The 16,124-nt window shown below is 42.0% G+C and overlaps 1 protein-coding gene across 8 annotated transcripts in view; it reads right to left on the reverse strand.

The window, feature by feature from the left end:
* Positions 1 to 15,455, reverse strand: part of TMEM50B (transmembrane protein 50B) — a 35,275-nt gene extending 19,820 nt beyond the window's left edge. For 2 of the 8 annotated variants that reach the window (XM_060149448.1, XM_060149440.1), the window contains exons 1-2: positions 15,318 to 15,438; positions 3,827 to 3,923 (exon numbers count right to left, since the gene is read on the reverse strand). The gene's annotated coding sequence lies outside the window, so the exon portion shown is untranslated. Of the gene's footprint in view, positions 1 to 3,826; positions 3,924 to 9,065; positions 9,136 to 14,134; positions 14,263 to 15,308 lie in introns of all 8 variants that reach the window. The other 6 variants (XM_060149444.1, XM_060149442.1, XM_060149447.1 and 3 more) reach the window with 6 other exon arrangements.
* Positions 15,456 to 16,124: the final 669 nt, after the last annotated feature.

Raw genomic sequence — 16,124 nt, forward strand, 5'->3', positions numbered from 1 at the left:
ATGGGCAAAGGACTTAAAAAGACAATGACCAAAAAGCATCTAAATAGGTATTCAACATCATTAGTCATCAGGGAAATGCAAAATTAAAGAAATATCATCACATCCACTAGAATGGTTAAGATTAAAAAGACTGACTGTTGGAAGCAGAACAACTGGAAATCTCATACATTTCTGGTTGCGGTTTCTTACAAAGTTAAAAATAATCCTCCCTATAACCCAGCAACTCCATCCCTAAGTATTTACCAAGGGAAGTAAAAACATATGTCCACACACAAAAAGACTTTTACAAGAAAGTTTATAGCAGGTTTATTCATATTAGTAGCAAACTGAAACAACCAAAATATTCATCAACAGAAGAATGGATAAACAAATTATGATGGATTCATTCAATGGAATACTATTCAGCAACAAAAAATGATGAACGATATATATAACCACACAGAAAAAAATATCTCAAAAACCTGATTTATGTGAAAGAAGGCAAACACAAAGTAGTATATACTGTATGATGCCATTTAAAATGAAACTTAGGAAGAGGCAAAACTAATCAATAGTCCCAGAGATCAGAACAGTGGTTGCCAATAGGGGCTGAGGACTGACTACAAGGGAACTTTTTTGGGGTGATAATAATGTTCTATATCTTGGATGGGATAGTGATTATGCAGGTACATTTATTTATCAAAAGTTACTGAAGTGTACACTTAAGATCTGTGTATTTTACAGTATGTAAATTTTACCCACAAAAAAGATTTAAAAATTTCATCATTTAGATATGCTTCAGCTGCACTAAAGCCTTACTATGTACGCATTATGGGCACATTTTATCAAGATAGCCTGCAGACACAGAGATGAACTGTTATCAAAGATTAAATATTAACTGGTTAAAAACAAGTTTAGGGAAGGTCACCATGAATTTAAGACAATGTCTGAAGGTTAAAACAAAAGTCATGGGACTTTCCTGGTGGCACAGTGCTTAAGAATCCACCTGCCAATGCAGGGGACACGGGTTTGAGCCCTGGTCTGCGAAGATCCCACATGCCGCGGAACAACTAAGCCCGCACACTACAACCACTAAGCCTACGTTCTAGAGCCCACGAGCCACAACTACTGAAGCTTGCGCACCTAGAGCCTGTGCACTGAAACAAAGAGAAGCCACCCCAGTGAGAAGCCCACGTACTGCAACGAAGAGTAGCCCCCGGCTTGCCACAACTAGAGAAAGCCCGTGAACAGCAACAAAGACCCAACGCAGCCAAAGATAAATAAATAAATTTATTTTTTTTAAAGTGACATTATAAAAACAAAAGTCATGTTTCCTATTATAAAAGTCATTTTGCATATATTAACCTATTTATAAATAGTTCTATAAGCAGAAAACATACAGTTGTCCCTCAGTATGTACAGGGGATTGGTTCCAGGACCCCCCTCGGATACCAAAATCTGTGGATGCTTAAGTCCCTTATATAAAATAGCATACTATTTGCATATAACCTCCTTTATATACTTTAATATCATCTCCAGATTACTTATAATACTTAATACAATGTAAATACTATGTAAATAGTTATAAATACAATGTAAATGCCCTGTAAATAGCTGCCAGCACTCAGCAAACTCAAGTTTTGCTTTTTGGAACATTCTGGAATTTTTTTTTTCCTGAGTATTTTTGATCCCTGGTCGGTTGAATCCGTGGATGTGTAACCCAAGGATACAGAGGGCTATTTCCACACACTAATTTCTGAAATGTCATGGTCTTCTCCCTCCTGGAGCTTAAATTGGAGGGTCAGGGGTTTGGGTGGGGCAGAGAAACATCAAAATAATACAAACAGTTACTATGAAGGAAATGCACGTGATCCTGATACAAAATAAGGGAGACCTATTTGAGAATGGTCAGGGAATGCCTCTCTAAAGAGGCAACACGTGCTAAAATTTTAAAACACCCTGAAATTTAAAAGCTGAGTAAAGTTAATTAGATTAAGGAAAAGCAAAAGAGGCAGAGCAGAGAGAGGGAAGATTACATACAAAAGCCACTAAGTCCCTTTGATACTAGCAAGGAAGAATTAGCTGGTACCAAAGAGAATAAGACTATAGTAAGTTAGGGGAGGAAGTGGCTTGGAATAAATATGGAGAGAGACAGGTAAGTACCAGATCACCTTGCAGATTGATGTGGACTTCATGATGGATTTGGGGTTTCACCAAGTGCAACGGGAAACCAAGTGAAGAACATTAGGATAAAAGGAGCAAAGGCACCAAGATGGTCACTATGGTAAACATTTAGGAGAGGGCTAGTATATTAAGAACTAACACTCTGAACTTAGAAGACTGACTTTCATATGGGTTTTCTTATTGATATTTACCAAAAAATAAGCACATTTTATCATGACAGTCTTGATTTAATAACAGCAATCGACAATACTAACACTGATCCCCTGGCTTAAAGTGGAGATAAGTATACAATATTTAACTTAAGATAATAGGCCTTTAGAGACTTAATGAAGGCAAAGACTACTTAGAGGAAATCTAAATGTTCAATAATAGAATAAATGTTTAAGTAAAATAGTTTACTTAATGCAGACATTTAAAAATCTATTTCTGAGGGACTTCCCTGGTGATCCAGTGGTTAAGACTCCATGCTTCCAATGCAGGGGGTGCAGGTTCAATCCCTGGTCGAGGAACTAAGATCCCACATGCCACGGGGCGTGGCCACAAAAAAAATTTTTTTTTAATCTATTTTTGAAAACCATTTAATGGCATGAGTAAATGGTAATGACTAATACCAAGTGAAAAAAACAGGTTATTAAAACTGTATCTAGGGCTTCCCTGGTGGCGTAGTGGTTAAGAATCTGCCTGCCAATGCAGGGGACACGGGTTCGAGCCCTGGTCCAAGAAGATCCCACATGCTGCAGAACAACTAAGCCCATGCGCCACAACTACTGAGCCTGTGCTCTAGAGCCCGCGAGCCCCAACTGCTGAGCCTGTGTGCCACAACTACTGAAGCCCGCGCGCCTAGAGCCCGTGCTCTGCAACAAGAGAAGCCACCGCGATAAGAAGCCTGTGCACCACAACAAAGAGTAGCCCCTGATCTCCACAACCAGAGAAAGCCCGCACGCAGCAACGAAGACCCAACACAGACAAAAATAAATAAATAAATTAAATAAAATAATTTTTAAATGTATCTATAGCATTATTTCCTTTTTAGAAAAAAGAATTAATAGTATATATATATATAAACACATACATGCATAAAAATATTGGAAGGACGAACACCAGTACTTTCATAATATTATTTTATATATGGGTCACAGGATGGTGTGTTTGTTTTGCTTTCTATTTTCAAAGTTTGCTGCACTGAGCATGAATTACATTTTTTTTAATGCAAAGTGATTTTAAAAGTTATTGTAATTAACACAATGAATTGTTGATTCATGCCTGTTGAGAAACCTCTTATATAATGTACTCTGTCTGTAACTATTTTAAATAAACTTAAACTTTTTTGAGATCAAGGAAATTACTGGTATGTTCTCCCGCAAAACTGACCCAGGTACCAATTTTTAAAAAAACAAGATTATTGAACTGAAATAATGGACCCACAAGTCCTATAATACATTAGATAGCAATTATTCCTATTACTAGAGAGGCAACTCTTTATAAAAGGAAATGAGTCCTTTTTAGAGAGCATTTTAAGTGATTCAACTGTGAAAATTGCAAACACTCAGTTTAGGAAACCAAAGGATAGCTGCAAAAAGCAAGAGGAGAAAACAACTACACACTTTAACATATAAACATGGTCTGAGTGATTTCCATATGCATCAAAGTCCAAATAACATACCTAATTCAAAATTTTTTCTTTTGACCAAACTTTCATGTTACCATCTGTTTGTTCATCCAGCTCTTCACTAGTTGTTAAATGCTACAAATGTTAGGCGCTGTGTATACAAAAATGATTAAGACAATCAATGTAGAAAACAGTCTAGTTAGGGACATTGTCAGAAGAATAAATAACTGCATTATAAAATGTGCTATACTATACATACACAAAAGGGCTATAATAGAAATATGAAAAGAGTGTTATAGGACACTACTTCCCGGGAAGAGTTGAGGAAAGTTTGATAAAGGAAGAATAAACTTGGCTGGGTTTTAAAGCAAGAAGAGGAGTTTGACAGATGAAAAAGAAGGAATAAAATATGTGAAATTATGTAGGGCCACAAGAGAACAGGGTAGAGTTTAAGGTATTTCAAAGAGTGATGCGATTAACATGTTTGGGACAAGATCATCAAGGATTTTTCAGCCTACACAAATTTGACCTCTAATCTCTAAGCCAAGGGATTAGCAAACTTCTGGAAAGAACCAGATAGTGTACATCTTTAGTTTTGCAGGCCAAACAATCTCTGTCACGACTACTTAACTCTGCTGTTGTAGCATAAAAGCAGCCATAAACAATATGTGACCTAATGAGCATGGCTGTATTCCAATAAAACTTAAATTTACAAAACAGGCAGCAGACCACCAGACTTGGCCCACAGCTCATAGTCTGCAGGCCCCTGCTCTAAGCACTAGGAAACTACCAGAGGCTTGTAAGCAGGGAAGTGACAAAATCAGCTCTGCGATTTAGAAAGACAATTCTGGTGGCAGCAGTATGGAGGAGGACTGAAGGAAAATGTTAAAGACACCCTCTAGAAAGGAAGAGAATAAGGATGTAAACTGAGGCCATACTCATACAGGCTAAAGAAAAGGTTTTTATTTGAGAAATATTGATGTGGTATTATCAACAAGCAAGGAAGAGCTAAGAATGACTGTTTGGGTACCCAACGGCTGGAAAGACACCATTAACCAAAATAGGGAGGGGAGCAAGGGAGAGTTTGAGCATAATGTGTTTGATATGACTGAAGGACATCCAGGTGGAAATGTATGTAAGACAGATGTACAGAAACCACTGAAAGAGTGGTTTAAAGCAGAAATACAGATTACAGGCTGATAGTAATTAAGTGGTAACTGAAGTCACAGGAGCAGCTAGGGTATCTCAAGGAGAAAATATGGAAGAGGGCTGAGGACTGATTCAGTGTTCATCTCTGACTCACTCTCTTCCTTCCTTGCATTACTGTCTGCCAGGCATTACAGCAGACTTACATATACAATGGTATTTAATCAGCACAAAACTCTTCTAGATCATGAATGAAATATTTACAGAACATGTCCTACAAGCAAGGCACTGTGGGGAAAATAAAGATGAATAAAACTTGGCCCTCATCATCAGATTTACAAACTGGCAGAGAAATCAATTAACACCTTTTAAAATTAAATTACAATTTGTATCATTAAAAAATCTGGGGGAATTCCCTGGCGGGTCAGTGGTTAGGACTCCCAAGCTTCCACTGCAGGGGGCACGGGTTTGATCCCTGATCGGGGAACTAAGATCCTGCATGCCACATGCTGCAGCCAATAAATAAATAAATAAGTTAGCAAAAAAAATCCAGAAATTAAATTTAAATATCGTGCAAGGCATTAGGTCTACATAGCCAGAGCAAAACAGCTGACTCAAATTAAACAAAAATAAAATCTACATCTTCCCTACTACTACTACTATTACTATTACTAGTGGCTCTTAGCTATAGGGTGCTTACAGGTTACAGGCAACTCTACTCCATCCTCAGAAAAACTCTTTTCATAGAGGATTCCCTTGAATCCTCACAAATACTCTAAGGCAGTTACTATTATCTCGCATTACTAAAAAGGTTTACAGAGTAACTAGCCCAAGGTCACACAGCTAGCAAGAAAGAAAGCCAGGATTCCACTGAAGTTCACATCTGATTCCAAACCTGTGCTCATGACCAATACACTGTACTGCTGCCAGACAGTTTCACAGCATTTCTCTCATTTCCATTTCGTGAGGAGAAAGTTACTATTCTACTGCCTGCGGTGAAGAAAGCAAGAAGAACGAGATGGAAGAGAAAGAGCCCCAATTTAGATGAATACTGTGATCACCTGGAAACAGAAGACAGCAGTCCAGTGAGGTCTACAATGACAGTGGTGATTACTGTTGATTCACAACTTGACAAAGCAGTCTGGAGAATACAGTTTTTCTTCTTAGGTTGCTATAAGCCTGGTGTCTAGGTAGTCACAGTGTGAATATTTTATAGGCCTTAAAATCCAACAGTATGATTATTCAGAGAGCTAAGCATTTTTGGAAAGACATTTTACATAATCTCAGGATGCTTATTTGCCTTCTGACTTGTAAATCATCTATAACAAGAATAAAATTTAGTAGGTACCACCAATTTTCATAAAAGATTTAAATCTAAAAACCAAAGTAAAAGACAGGGAGCACAGGGGGTTTCTTTTCTTTAATATTTATTTATTTATTTTGGCTGCATTGGGTCTTCGTTGCTGCGCACGGGCTTTCTCTAGTTATGGCGAGCGGGGGCTAGCTACTCTTCCTTGCGGTGCGCGGGTTTCTCATTGCAGTGGCTTCTCTTGTTGCGAGTGTGGGCTCTAGGCATGTGGGCTTCAGTAGTTGTGGCAAAAGGGCTCAGTAGTTGCGGCTCACGGGCTCTAGAGCGCAGGCTCAGTAGTTGTGGTGCAGGTTGTTGAAATGATGATATTGTTGAAAGTGAAGGATGATATGGGGACCTCCCTGGCTGTCTAGTGGTTAAGACTCCGTGCTTCCACTTCAGGGGCACAGGTTCGACCCCTGGAAGGGGAACTAAGATCCCACATCCCTCATGCCTCATGGCACGGCCACCAAAAATATAAATAAATAAAATAAAATTTAAAAAGATATGACTTGGGCTTCCCTGGTGGCGCAGTGGTTGAGAGTCCGCCTGCCGATGCAGGGGACGTGGGTTCGTGCCCCCGTCCGGGAGGATCCCACATGCCGCAGAGCAGCTGGGCCCGTGAGCCATGGCTGCTGAGCCTGCACGTCCGGAGCCTGTGCTCCGCAACGGGAGAGGCCACAACAGTGAGAGGCCCTCGTACCGCAAAAAAAAATAATAATAATAAAAAGATATGACTTCCATGACCTCCTGACTCCACGGCCAGATCTAATCCCCTTAGTACTTCATTATTAATCTTGTTATTTGATTAATACATACCTTCCCCTGAAGAGAGTAAAATCCACAAAGGACATTCCATGCCCATTTTTGCTCAATGTAGTTCTCCCAGAGCCTAGCACAGTGGCCTGGCATACAATAGGCACTCAAATACTTGTTGAATGACTATTTCGTCTTTCAAATTTTGAAATGCAATACCTGTCTCATTATCCTGTCACAAAAATAAAAACAGTCTACTTCTTTATACCTAGGTTTATTTAAACTGATAATCTGTAGACGCTGGTAAAAAGAAGCATCATTTCAATGAGGGAAATAAATCTTGCCAGGACAATATATTAAAACATATTATTTCTTTTTTTTGGCCGCACCGCATGGCATGCAGAACTTCCCCGACCAGGGATCGAACCCATGCCCCCTGCAGTGGAAGCGCAGAGTCTTAACCACTGGACTATCAGAGAAGTCCCTAAAACATATTATTTCTTAAAACCATTCTCCCTGCTTCCTCAAGTCCAGATCCTGCCAGAATTTTCTAAAACTCAGACCGGATTGTGCCTTTCATCAAAAACTTCCAACAGCCTGAGATAAAGTCCAAAAGATACAGGGTACTTACAGTCTCCCCTATTATAGCTTTCTTACCTCCTACTATCTTGATGTACTCTTTACTCCAGCCACAAAGAAATAAAAGGGAGAAGGTAGCCAGTACTTATTGAATACCTACTGTTAGGAAAACTGCTAAATAATTTTAATATATTTATTTACATATTTCTATATCTATTTCTATATGTCTATCTATGTCCTTGGAATGCCCCTTTCATCTCTTTGTCTGCAGACAAACTCCCAATTCAACCTTCAGGACACACATCAGCCAAGTTTGGAAATAACTGAACCAGATTACATCAAGGATCCCTTCCGTTGCTAAGATTCTGAGAACCATGACCCTTCTAGTAATGAAGCAGTCTCCAAGAGCGATATGAACTAGAAAGTTCAAAAGATTTCATCATTAATTTCATCTACGTCAAAACATACAATTAACAAACCAAGTGAAATGTGTAAACCTTTATTGATCCTGGTTTCCAAAAAAAAAATTTTTTTAAGGCAGTCTGGGCCAACTGGGTAAATCTGAATACAGGTCAGACAGAGAATATTACAGAATTATTTTCCCAGATGTGATAATGATAGTATTGTGGTTACGTAAAGAGAATGACCTTGTTAGGAGATGCATTCTTACATATTTAGGGGTGAGGTGTCGATGTCAGCAACATATGATCAAATGGTTAAGGAAAAAAAAAGTAAAGCAAATATGGCAAAATGTTAAAATGTTGAATGTACTGTTCAATTTTTCTGTATGTTTAAATTTTTTTATAATAAAAAGTTGAAAAAATAGAAAGCCATTACTATCATGAATTGCCACCTAAAAAAGATGACTGCTACACAATCCCAGAGCTGATCCAGCCATGGCAAAACTTCACTCACTCTCTGAGGCCATCTTTACCTAGGTTTCCCAGAAGAAGCCATGCTTAGGCATCTTTGCATCCTCTGGGATTGCTCAGAAAATTACTCCCCAGTTCAGAGACACTGGCTCCAGGGTCACAGCTTTGAACCACACAGGTGAAAGGGAACCCACCTGGCAAGCAGTACTGCGATGCCAAAGGCCTAGAGTAAGAACATTTCTAAGGGGCTCAAAGGAAGTGGATGCCTTGAAGTACCAATTATCCTCCTCCAGCATTAGCCGCCATGCAGGCAGCTAACAGTACAGGCTTTGGAGTTAGCACTGGCCTGGGCCCTCTCCTACCTTCAGCCTCTTCCCAGCTGTGCCTACTTGGCCATGTTCATTTATCCATTCCACTTTTAATGGAAGAGTCGCTGTGTGACAGGCACTGTTCAAGCTTTAAATGTCCTTGGGCTACGGTCCTCTGAGGTGTAAACTGGGGATATGACAGCACATCCCTCAGTAAGTGAGAATTAATAAGAAAAGCAGTGTCCAGCACATGTGATCACTCAATGCTATCAAGCACTACCTACCAAGAAGATGGTTCACATACATACGACTGCTTTTGTAGAGGGCACTCTGCTCCTGGCAGTACTGCCATTACTATTTGGAAGAGAAAAACGATTACCATCTCTGGGTGATGATGGCAGATGTACATAGCACCTCATTCTGCTCCCTCTTGAAACTTCACGAAAACTGCAATCAATAAAAGGAGTTTTTAAAAAGTCATAAACTCCTAACGATAGGGAAAACAGAAGATGAAACAATAGCAATAAAATTTTGAAAGCTGGAAAGCAGATGGACATGGTAACTGACTTAGCACACCCAAGAAAGCCGAATTCCCAAGCCAGTGGTGGGGAAAGCTGAGAACCAACACAGTGACAACTTGGGAGGAAGCAGGAAGAAAAGTCAGATCCCAGAACCAGTCCCTTTTCTCGTCATGGTACTGGCAACTGCTTCTTCCATATCCTGGCAGAAATCTGAGGCTTTTTCCCCCCTATGTCTTGTGTTCTGGACTGGGGGATACCAGGCACAACAGAAGATGCAGGTATCATACTGAAAACTGGACAGAAGGGACCTCTGTTCCTCTGTTCTGGTGCAGAAGACTAGCAGCCAGATCCTTTCCTTCCAGATAAGAATCTGGAAAGCTATGCAGAGACAGAAAACAAAATCACTATAACCTCAGAGATAAGAGAACATATTGCATTTTAAAGCAAGAATAGGATGCTATCATAAGAAACATTCAGAGACTAAAAAATAGCTTTGAAAAATAAAAACATAACTGTGGAATTTTTTTTTAATCCAAATACAAAGGTTGAGAAATAAAAGTTAAGAAAATCTAGCAGTGCGAATTCCCCGGTGGTCCAGTGGTTAAGACTCTGCTCCTTTATTGCCAAGGGTGTGGGTTTGATCCCTGGTCGGGGAACTAAGATCTCACAAGCCACGTGGTGCCCCCAACCCCCCAAAATCTAGCAGTAAGTAGGTGGAAAACAGAAGAAAACAGGTAAGAAAATTAGAAGACCTTTAAAAGGTTCACATCTAAATAAGAGGTGTTTCAGGAGACACTATAGAGAATACAAGGGAGAAAAATAACAAAATATTCAGGAAAATCTCTCCAGAATAGAAAGTACTGTATTTCCAGATTTAAAGGGCCCATCAGATACTCAACCTAATGGATGAAAATAGACCCACGCTAAGACAGGCCATTTTAAATTTCAAACAACTGGAGTCAAAGCAGAAATTAGTCTGCAGAAATTAAAAACAAAACAAAACAAAAACAAATAGCAGAAACTAACACAACACTGTAAAGCAATTATACGCCAATAAAAATTAATTTAAAAAAAACAGGTCAAATACAAAGGATCAGGAATCATAATACTTTGGAATTCTCAGCAACACGAGAAGCAAGATGACAATGGACCAATTACTTCAAAATTCTGAAAGAAAATTACTTCCAACTAAAATTCTATTACCAGCCAAAATATCAGTCAAGTATGAGGATAGAATCAAAACATATTCAGACAGGCAACGTCTCCAAGAAAACGTAACTCTTCTTGTCAAGAAGCTACTGGAGTTTGAGTGCCACCGGAGAGAGTAAATCAACGAAAGAGAATACAGGAAAGATCCCCACACAGGAGAGGTAAAGAGGATCCAGCTATGCCCCAGACAAGGACAACCAGGCCAGACTGAAGCAGTGTAACCAGGTACTATGCCAGCTTTTTTTTTTTTTTAAGTTTTTATTTATTTATGGCATGCAGGATCTTAGTTCCCCAACCAGGGGTCAAACCCGTGGCCCCTGCAGTGGAAGTGCAGTCTTTTTTTTGTTTTTAATACATCTTTATTGGAGTATAATTGCTTCACAATACCGTGTTAGTTTCTGTTGTACAGCAAAGTGAATCAGCCATATGCATACATATATCCCCATATCCCCTCCCTCTTGAGCCTCCCTCCCACCCTCCCATCTCACCCTGCTAGGTCGTCGCAAAGCACTGAGCTGATCTCCCTGTGCTATGCGGCTGCTTCCCACTAGCTATTTTACATTTGGTAGTGTATATATGTCCATGCTACTCTCCCGCCACCCCACCTCCGTGTCCTCAAGTCCATTCTCTATGTCTAAGTCTTCATTCCTGCCCTGCCACTAGGTTCATCAGTACCGTTTTTTTTTTTTAGATTCCATATATATGTGTTAGCATATGGTATTTGTTTTTCTCTTTCTGACTTACTTCGCTCTGTATGACAGACTCTAGGTCCATCCACCTCACTACAAATAACTCATCATTTCTTTTTATGGTTGAATAGTATTCCATTGTATATATGTGCCACATCTTCTTTATCTATTCATCTGTCAATGGACATTTAGTCTGGGAAGTGCAGAGTCTTAACCACTGGACCACCAGGGAAGTCCCTATCCAGCTTTTTAACCTGAGGACTGAATGCCCCATGAACCTGACCCAGATTCCTATCTGTACTCAGCTGTGCTTGGCTTGATCTTGATCATATGCTGGTGCAGTTCCTGCTTTCCTTCTGAACCCTGCAGCCTGCATCAGCAAAGGACATTCACTTCCTTCATAGAAGGTTCTACTTTGACCTACACTGATCACTGCATGCAGGCCACGGTGAGCAGCCTACTCCCTCAGTCTGTATTTCTGCCATCTTTCCAGTATTTGGTGCACACTAGAGCCCTCTGATGCCCTGACTGGAGTGAACACCGTAGCCAAGACTCCCTCGTAACACTGCCCACTGACCTCCTGAGAAAGGGCCCCTGTCAGGGAAACAGGGAAGCTGAAGCCATTCCGTCCTGCTCATCTTTCCTGGAAGCTTTCATCTAAAAGTGACAATATTGTCCTTTCCTTACACAGTCAGGTTTGTGCTTACAATTATGGAACAAATTTTTAATCTCAAATTGAGAAAGCGCTAGCATTTTCTAATAAGCCTGTTTGGACCTCATCTGTGCTCTGAGGAAAATAACTTTGTTATCACAGTTTATTTAATGAACAATCCACTGTTAATAAAGACACAGTTTATAGTCCTGTAAGGTTTCAGTTTAACTGCAGAAATTAATAAGGTGTTATGATTTTATAGTCTGGTAGAAATGATTAATCACAAGGTATTATGATTTTGTTGCCCTCTGGAACATTAACCAATTATATCTAACTCAGCAATTTTATTGAGACATTCCTTTCCCTATGGACTACACAGATATCTATTTCTTAAATCCTCTTAAAACCAGTCCTTTGTGGGACTTCCCTGGTGGTCTAGTGGTTAAGAACCCACCTTCCAATGCAGGGGACTCGGGTTCGATCCTGACTGGGGAACTAAGATCCCACATGCCGCAGGGCAACTAAGCCTGCGCGGCAACTAGTGAGAAACCCTAAACAAAGAGCCCTGTGCACTGCAATGAAGATCCAGTGCAGCCAAAAAAAAAAACAGTTCTTTGTGGCACTCTCAATAACTATAAAATAAAACTTTGAAACATGCTATGTGTATGAGAATTTTGTTTTGTTTTTAACACTTCACTCAAAACTAAATATACTGTTTATGTGTAAATATTTATATACGTGTGCATATATGTACATGTGTATATTTATGTATTTATGTGTAAAGCTTATTTAAAATTTATTTATTTTCTTCTTCGCCGCGTTGGGTCTTTATTGTTGCTCTCGGGCTTTCTCTAGTTGCAGCGAGCGGGGGCTACTCTTCGTTGTGGTGCGTGGGCTTCTCACTGCGGTGGCTTCTCTTGTTGCGGAGCACAGGCTTTAGGCGCACGGGCTTCAGTAGTTGTGGCACGTGGGCTCAGTAGTCGTGGCTCGCAGGCTCTAGAATGCAGGCTCAGTAGTTGTGGCTCGCGGGCTCTAGAGAGCAGGCTCAGTAATTGTGGTGCACGGGTTTAGCTGCTCCGCGACATATGGGATCTTCCTGGACCAGGGCTCGAACCCGTGTCCCCCGCACTGGCAGGCAGATTCTTAACCACTGCGCCAGCATGCAGGCCCTGTAAAGCTTATTTTAAAAAGCAAGGGAAAGATTGGAATTCCCTGGCGGTCCAGTGGTTGGGACTCGGCGCTTTTAGTACCAAGGGCCCGGGTTCGATCCCTGATCGGGGAGCTAAAGTCCCACAAGCTGCGCGGCATGGCCAAAAAACAAAACAAAATGAAAGCAAGAAAAAGATTAATTTAAAAAATCAGGGTAGAGGCCACCTCTGGAAGAAAGATCTAAATGTTTCATTTCTTAATTTGGTTGTAGATACAATGTTGATCATTGCAATAGTATTATTTAAATTATATATTTATATATATTCTGTACACGTTTTTTGGTACCTGAGATACATTTTGCAACAAAAGAACATCTGTTACTGTTGGATATTCCAGGGGATTACCACAGGAGGGTATTACACGGCCTCTGCTCAAATTTTCTCTTCCTTAAGGCCTTCTGTATTCATTCCTGCCAAGCTAATCAAATGAGTCAATATAACCTTAAAGTCAACACCATTAAGTGGTAACAAGGTTAATAAATTAACCATTATTTAACCTGGTCCTCAAAATTTTTTTGATCCAGTCTCTAAATACAAAAAGACACACAGATTCTAAGAAATGCATTTAAATCAAGCAAATTAACTACTGCTTTTAAATTATAAAATCCTTCAAGTTACAAAAAAAGATTCCTGGTAAAAAGAGCACTACCTGAAACTTATCCAACAATGCCCAAAAGATTTTCTTGCAGTAAGTCTTTTAATGGCTAAAACCCAGAAACAACCAAACGTCCATCATTAAGGGACCAATAAAATATATTAGAGTATATCTAAACAGCTGCATACTGTACAGCACTTTAAAAATGAGGTAGGTGCACACTGATATGGAGACGTGTCCTTATATTAAGTCAGTTGCCCAACAGTATCACGGTACTAACCCCTCCTAGGGACTGGAATTCAGGATGCAAAGTAAAGAAACAAGGAATTCTAACTTTTCACTTGATATACTTCTGTGCTGTTTCAATTTTTACTTGATATTATTCTGTAACATTACAAAAAGAGTTTACAACCTGCATATATTACCGTAATCATTTACAAAGGGCAGATAAGGATAAACTAATAAGATAAATTCTTTACCTCGCACTCCAGAAGTGAATTCAGAAATGACCAGCCAGTAATGGGCCAAGAAGGATGGGGGAGGGGAAGGCGTGTCTCCGGAAGAGGAACACTGCATCCTCTCCGTGCTCTCATTAACCCAGCTTTTCCTGTCGGGTCGATATTCAAGATAACTTTTGATGTTCATTTTAAGGACGAAGAGGCTTGCAACACTATTATCGGCAAAAAAATGTCTAATGTTTGTTCTACGTCTGAAAACTACGTTTGTCTGAAGATGATGGAAAAGAAGTGTAACAATCCTGGGAGTAAGAGGCTTGGTAATTGTTAAGGAAAGGAATTTATAGCGCAGGTAGGTGAACAGTTTGAGAGAAGAGGTGGGACACTCCGAAGAGAAATCCCAACACACACAAACACACACACACGCGCGCGGCGCCAGCAGCGGGGAGGGAGCGAGCACAGTCGATCTCAGCACTGCTTGGGCTTCAAAAGGTCATATATTTACCTTTCAAACTAAGCACCTTCCATTGATTAACTCGGAAGCCAATTTATTGGTTAAAAACCAAAATGGTCTTCCCCAGCACAACTACCTTTGCTACATGGGCAACTCTCTGCTGCTCTTTATCTAAAAAGGCACGAACACTTTATGATTAATACGCGAAAGAAGGTTGACCCTCTTCCATTTCCATTTCACACCTCTGTACCTGACTCTCCTACGGAGAGACTCGGAAAAGAGCGCCGAACACTGAAAACATTCCCAGCCATGGTTCAGAGCAAACGGGAGGGGCGACGAAGCACCTGAGTGGCCCCCTGACGCCCCGTGCGGGCCGCACATCGTCTCCCCACCGCCCGTCGCCCCGGGAAGCTGACAGGCTCAAGACGGAAACCTTTCCAGACCTTCCAGGGAAGCAATTCGATGGTGAGACAACGTGGCGGTGCGGCCCGCTCCGGCCGAGCGCCAGCCACCCTCGCCCGAGGGGACGCGGGCTAGTGCGGAGGGGGCGGCGGCGGCCCCCGCCCCGCAGAACGCCCGGACGCCCCGCGGACCCGCTCCGCCCGGCGGCGCCTCTCACCGGAGAGGCCGGGCAGGGCATCGCCGCACCTCGCAGGCCGGGCCGGACGAACCGGGGGTGCCTTCCTACGCGCGGGCGGCAAGCGCCAGCCCCTCGCACGCCCCAAACCGGCCTCCCGCACTCACCCGGCTTACCCGACGTCCAAGCCGACACCAGGCGCGAGCGCAGAGGAGGAGGCGGCTAAGCCGCGGCAGAGCCGGGGTCCTCGGCTCCACCTCAGCCCCCGGGAGCCGGTAGCAGTCCGCGGGCGAAAGGCGAGGGCGCCGGCGGGGCGGGGCGCGGCGCCGTGCGCACCGCAGCAGCCAATCCGCGCGCAGCAAGTGGCCGGCCGGGGCGGGGCGGGGCTCTAGGGGCGGGGCGAGGACGCCACGGGGCGGAGCGAGGGCTCCCGGGTTTTGCCGGCTCTCCGGGAGCTGGCGGCCAGGTTTGGCGTCTGTAAATTAGCGGACGCGTATACCTGGCCACTCATGTTGTCTTCCGGATGGCAGCACAGCTGCGTTCCTGCTCAGGGACTTCAAGTGCAGCATCCGTGAGATCACGTGCAGGGGGAGCCCAAGACCCAGGGGCAGGGGCTCTCTTTGCCTACAGGCCCAGCGGCGTTGACCACCAGCTGCCCAGTGTAGGGCACGTGCTCCAAGAGGGTTCTCAGGAACTGAAGGTCTGTAAAGATGTCCTTTTCTAATCCCCGCCACTCAGAAATGGAGGCCTAGAAAGGTGAAGTTACTTGTCCAAGGCTACCAACTAGTACTGTAACCCGAGGTTACCAACACAACTAACTAGTCTGATTCTGTCCTGAAGCTTTTCCCGGCCATCCACCAGATTTTGTTTTTCTTATTGTCAGGTCTCTTCCTACTGTATCCTTTAAAGACGCTACATCTTGAATTTTCAATGTAACTTCAACAGCCTTTGCAAGCCCCGTCTGTCTAAATTTCCTACGGAAT

This window comes from Lagenorhynchus albirostris, chromosome 5 (assembly GCF_949774975.1).
Source record: "Lagenorhynchus albirostris chromosome 5, mLagAlb1.1, whole genome shotgun sequence".
Classification (NCBI taxonomy): Eukaryota; Metazoa; Chordata; class Mammalia; order Artiodactyla; family Delphinidae; genus Lagenorhynchus; species Lagenorhynchus albirostris.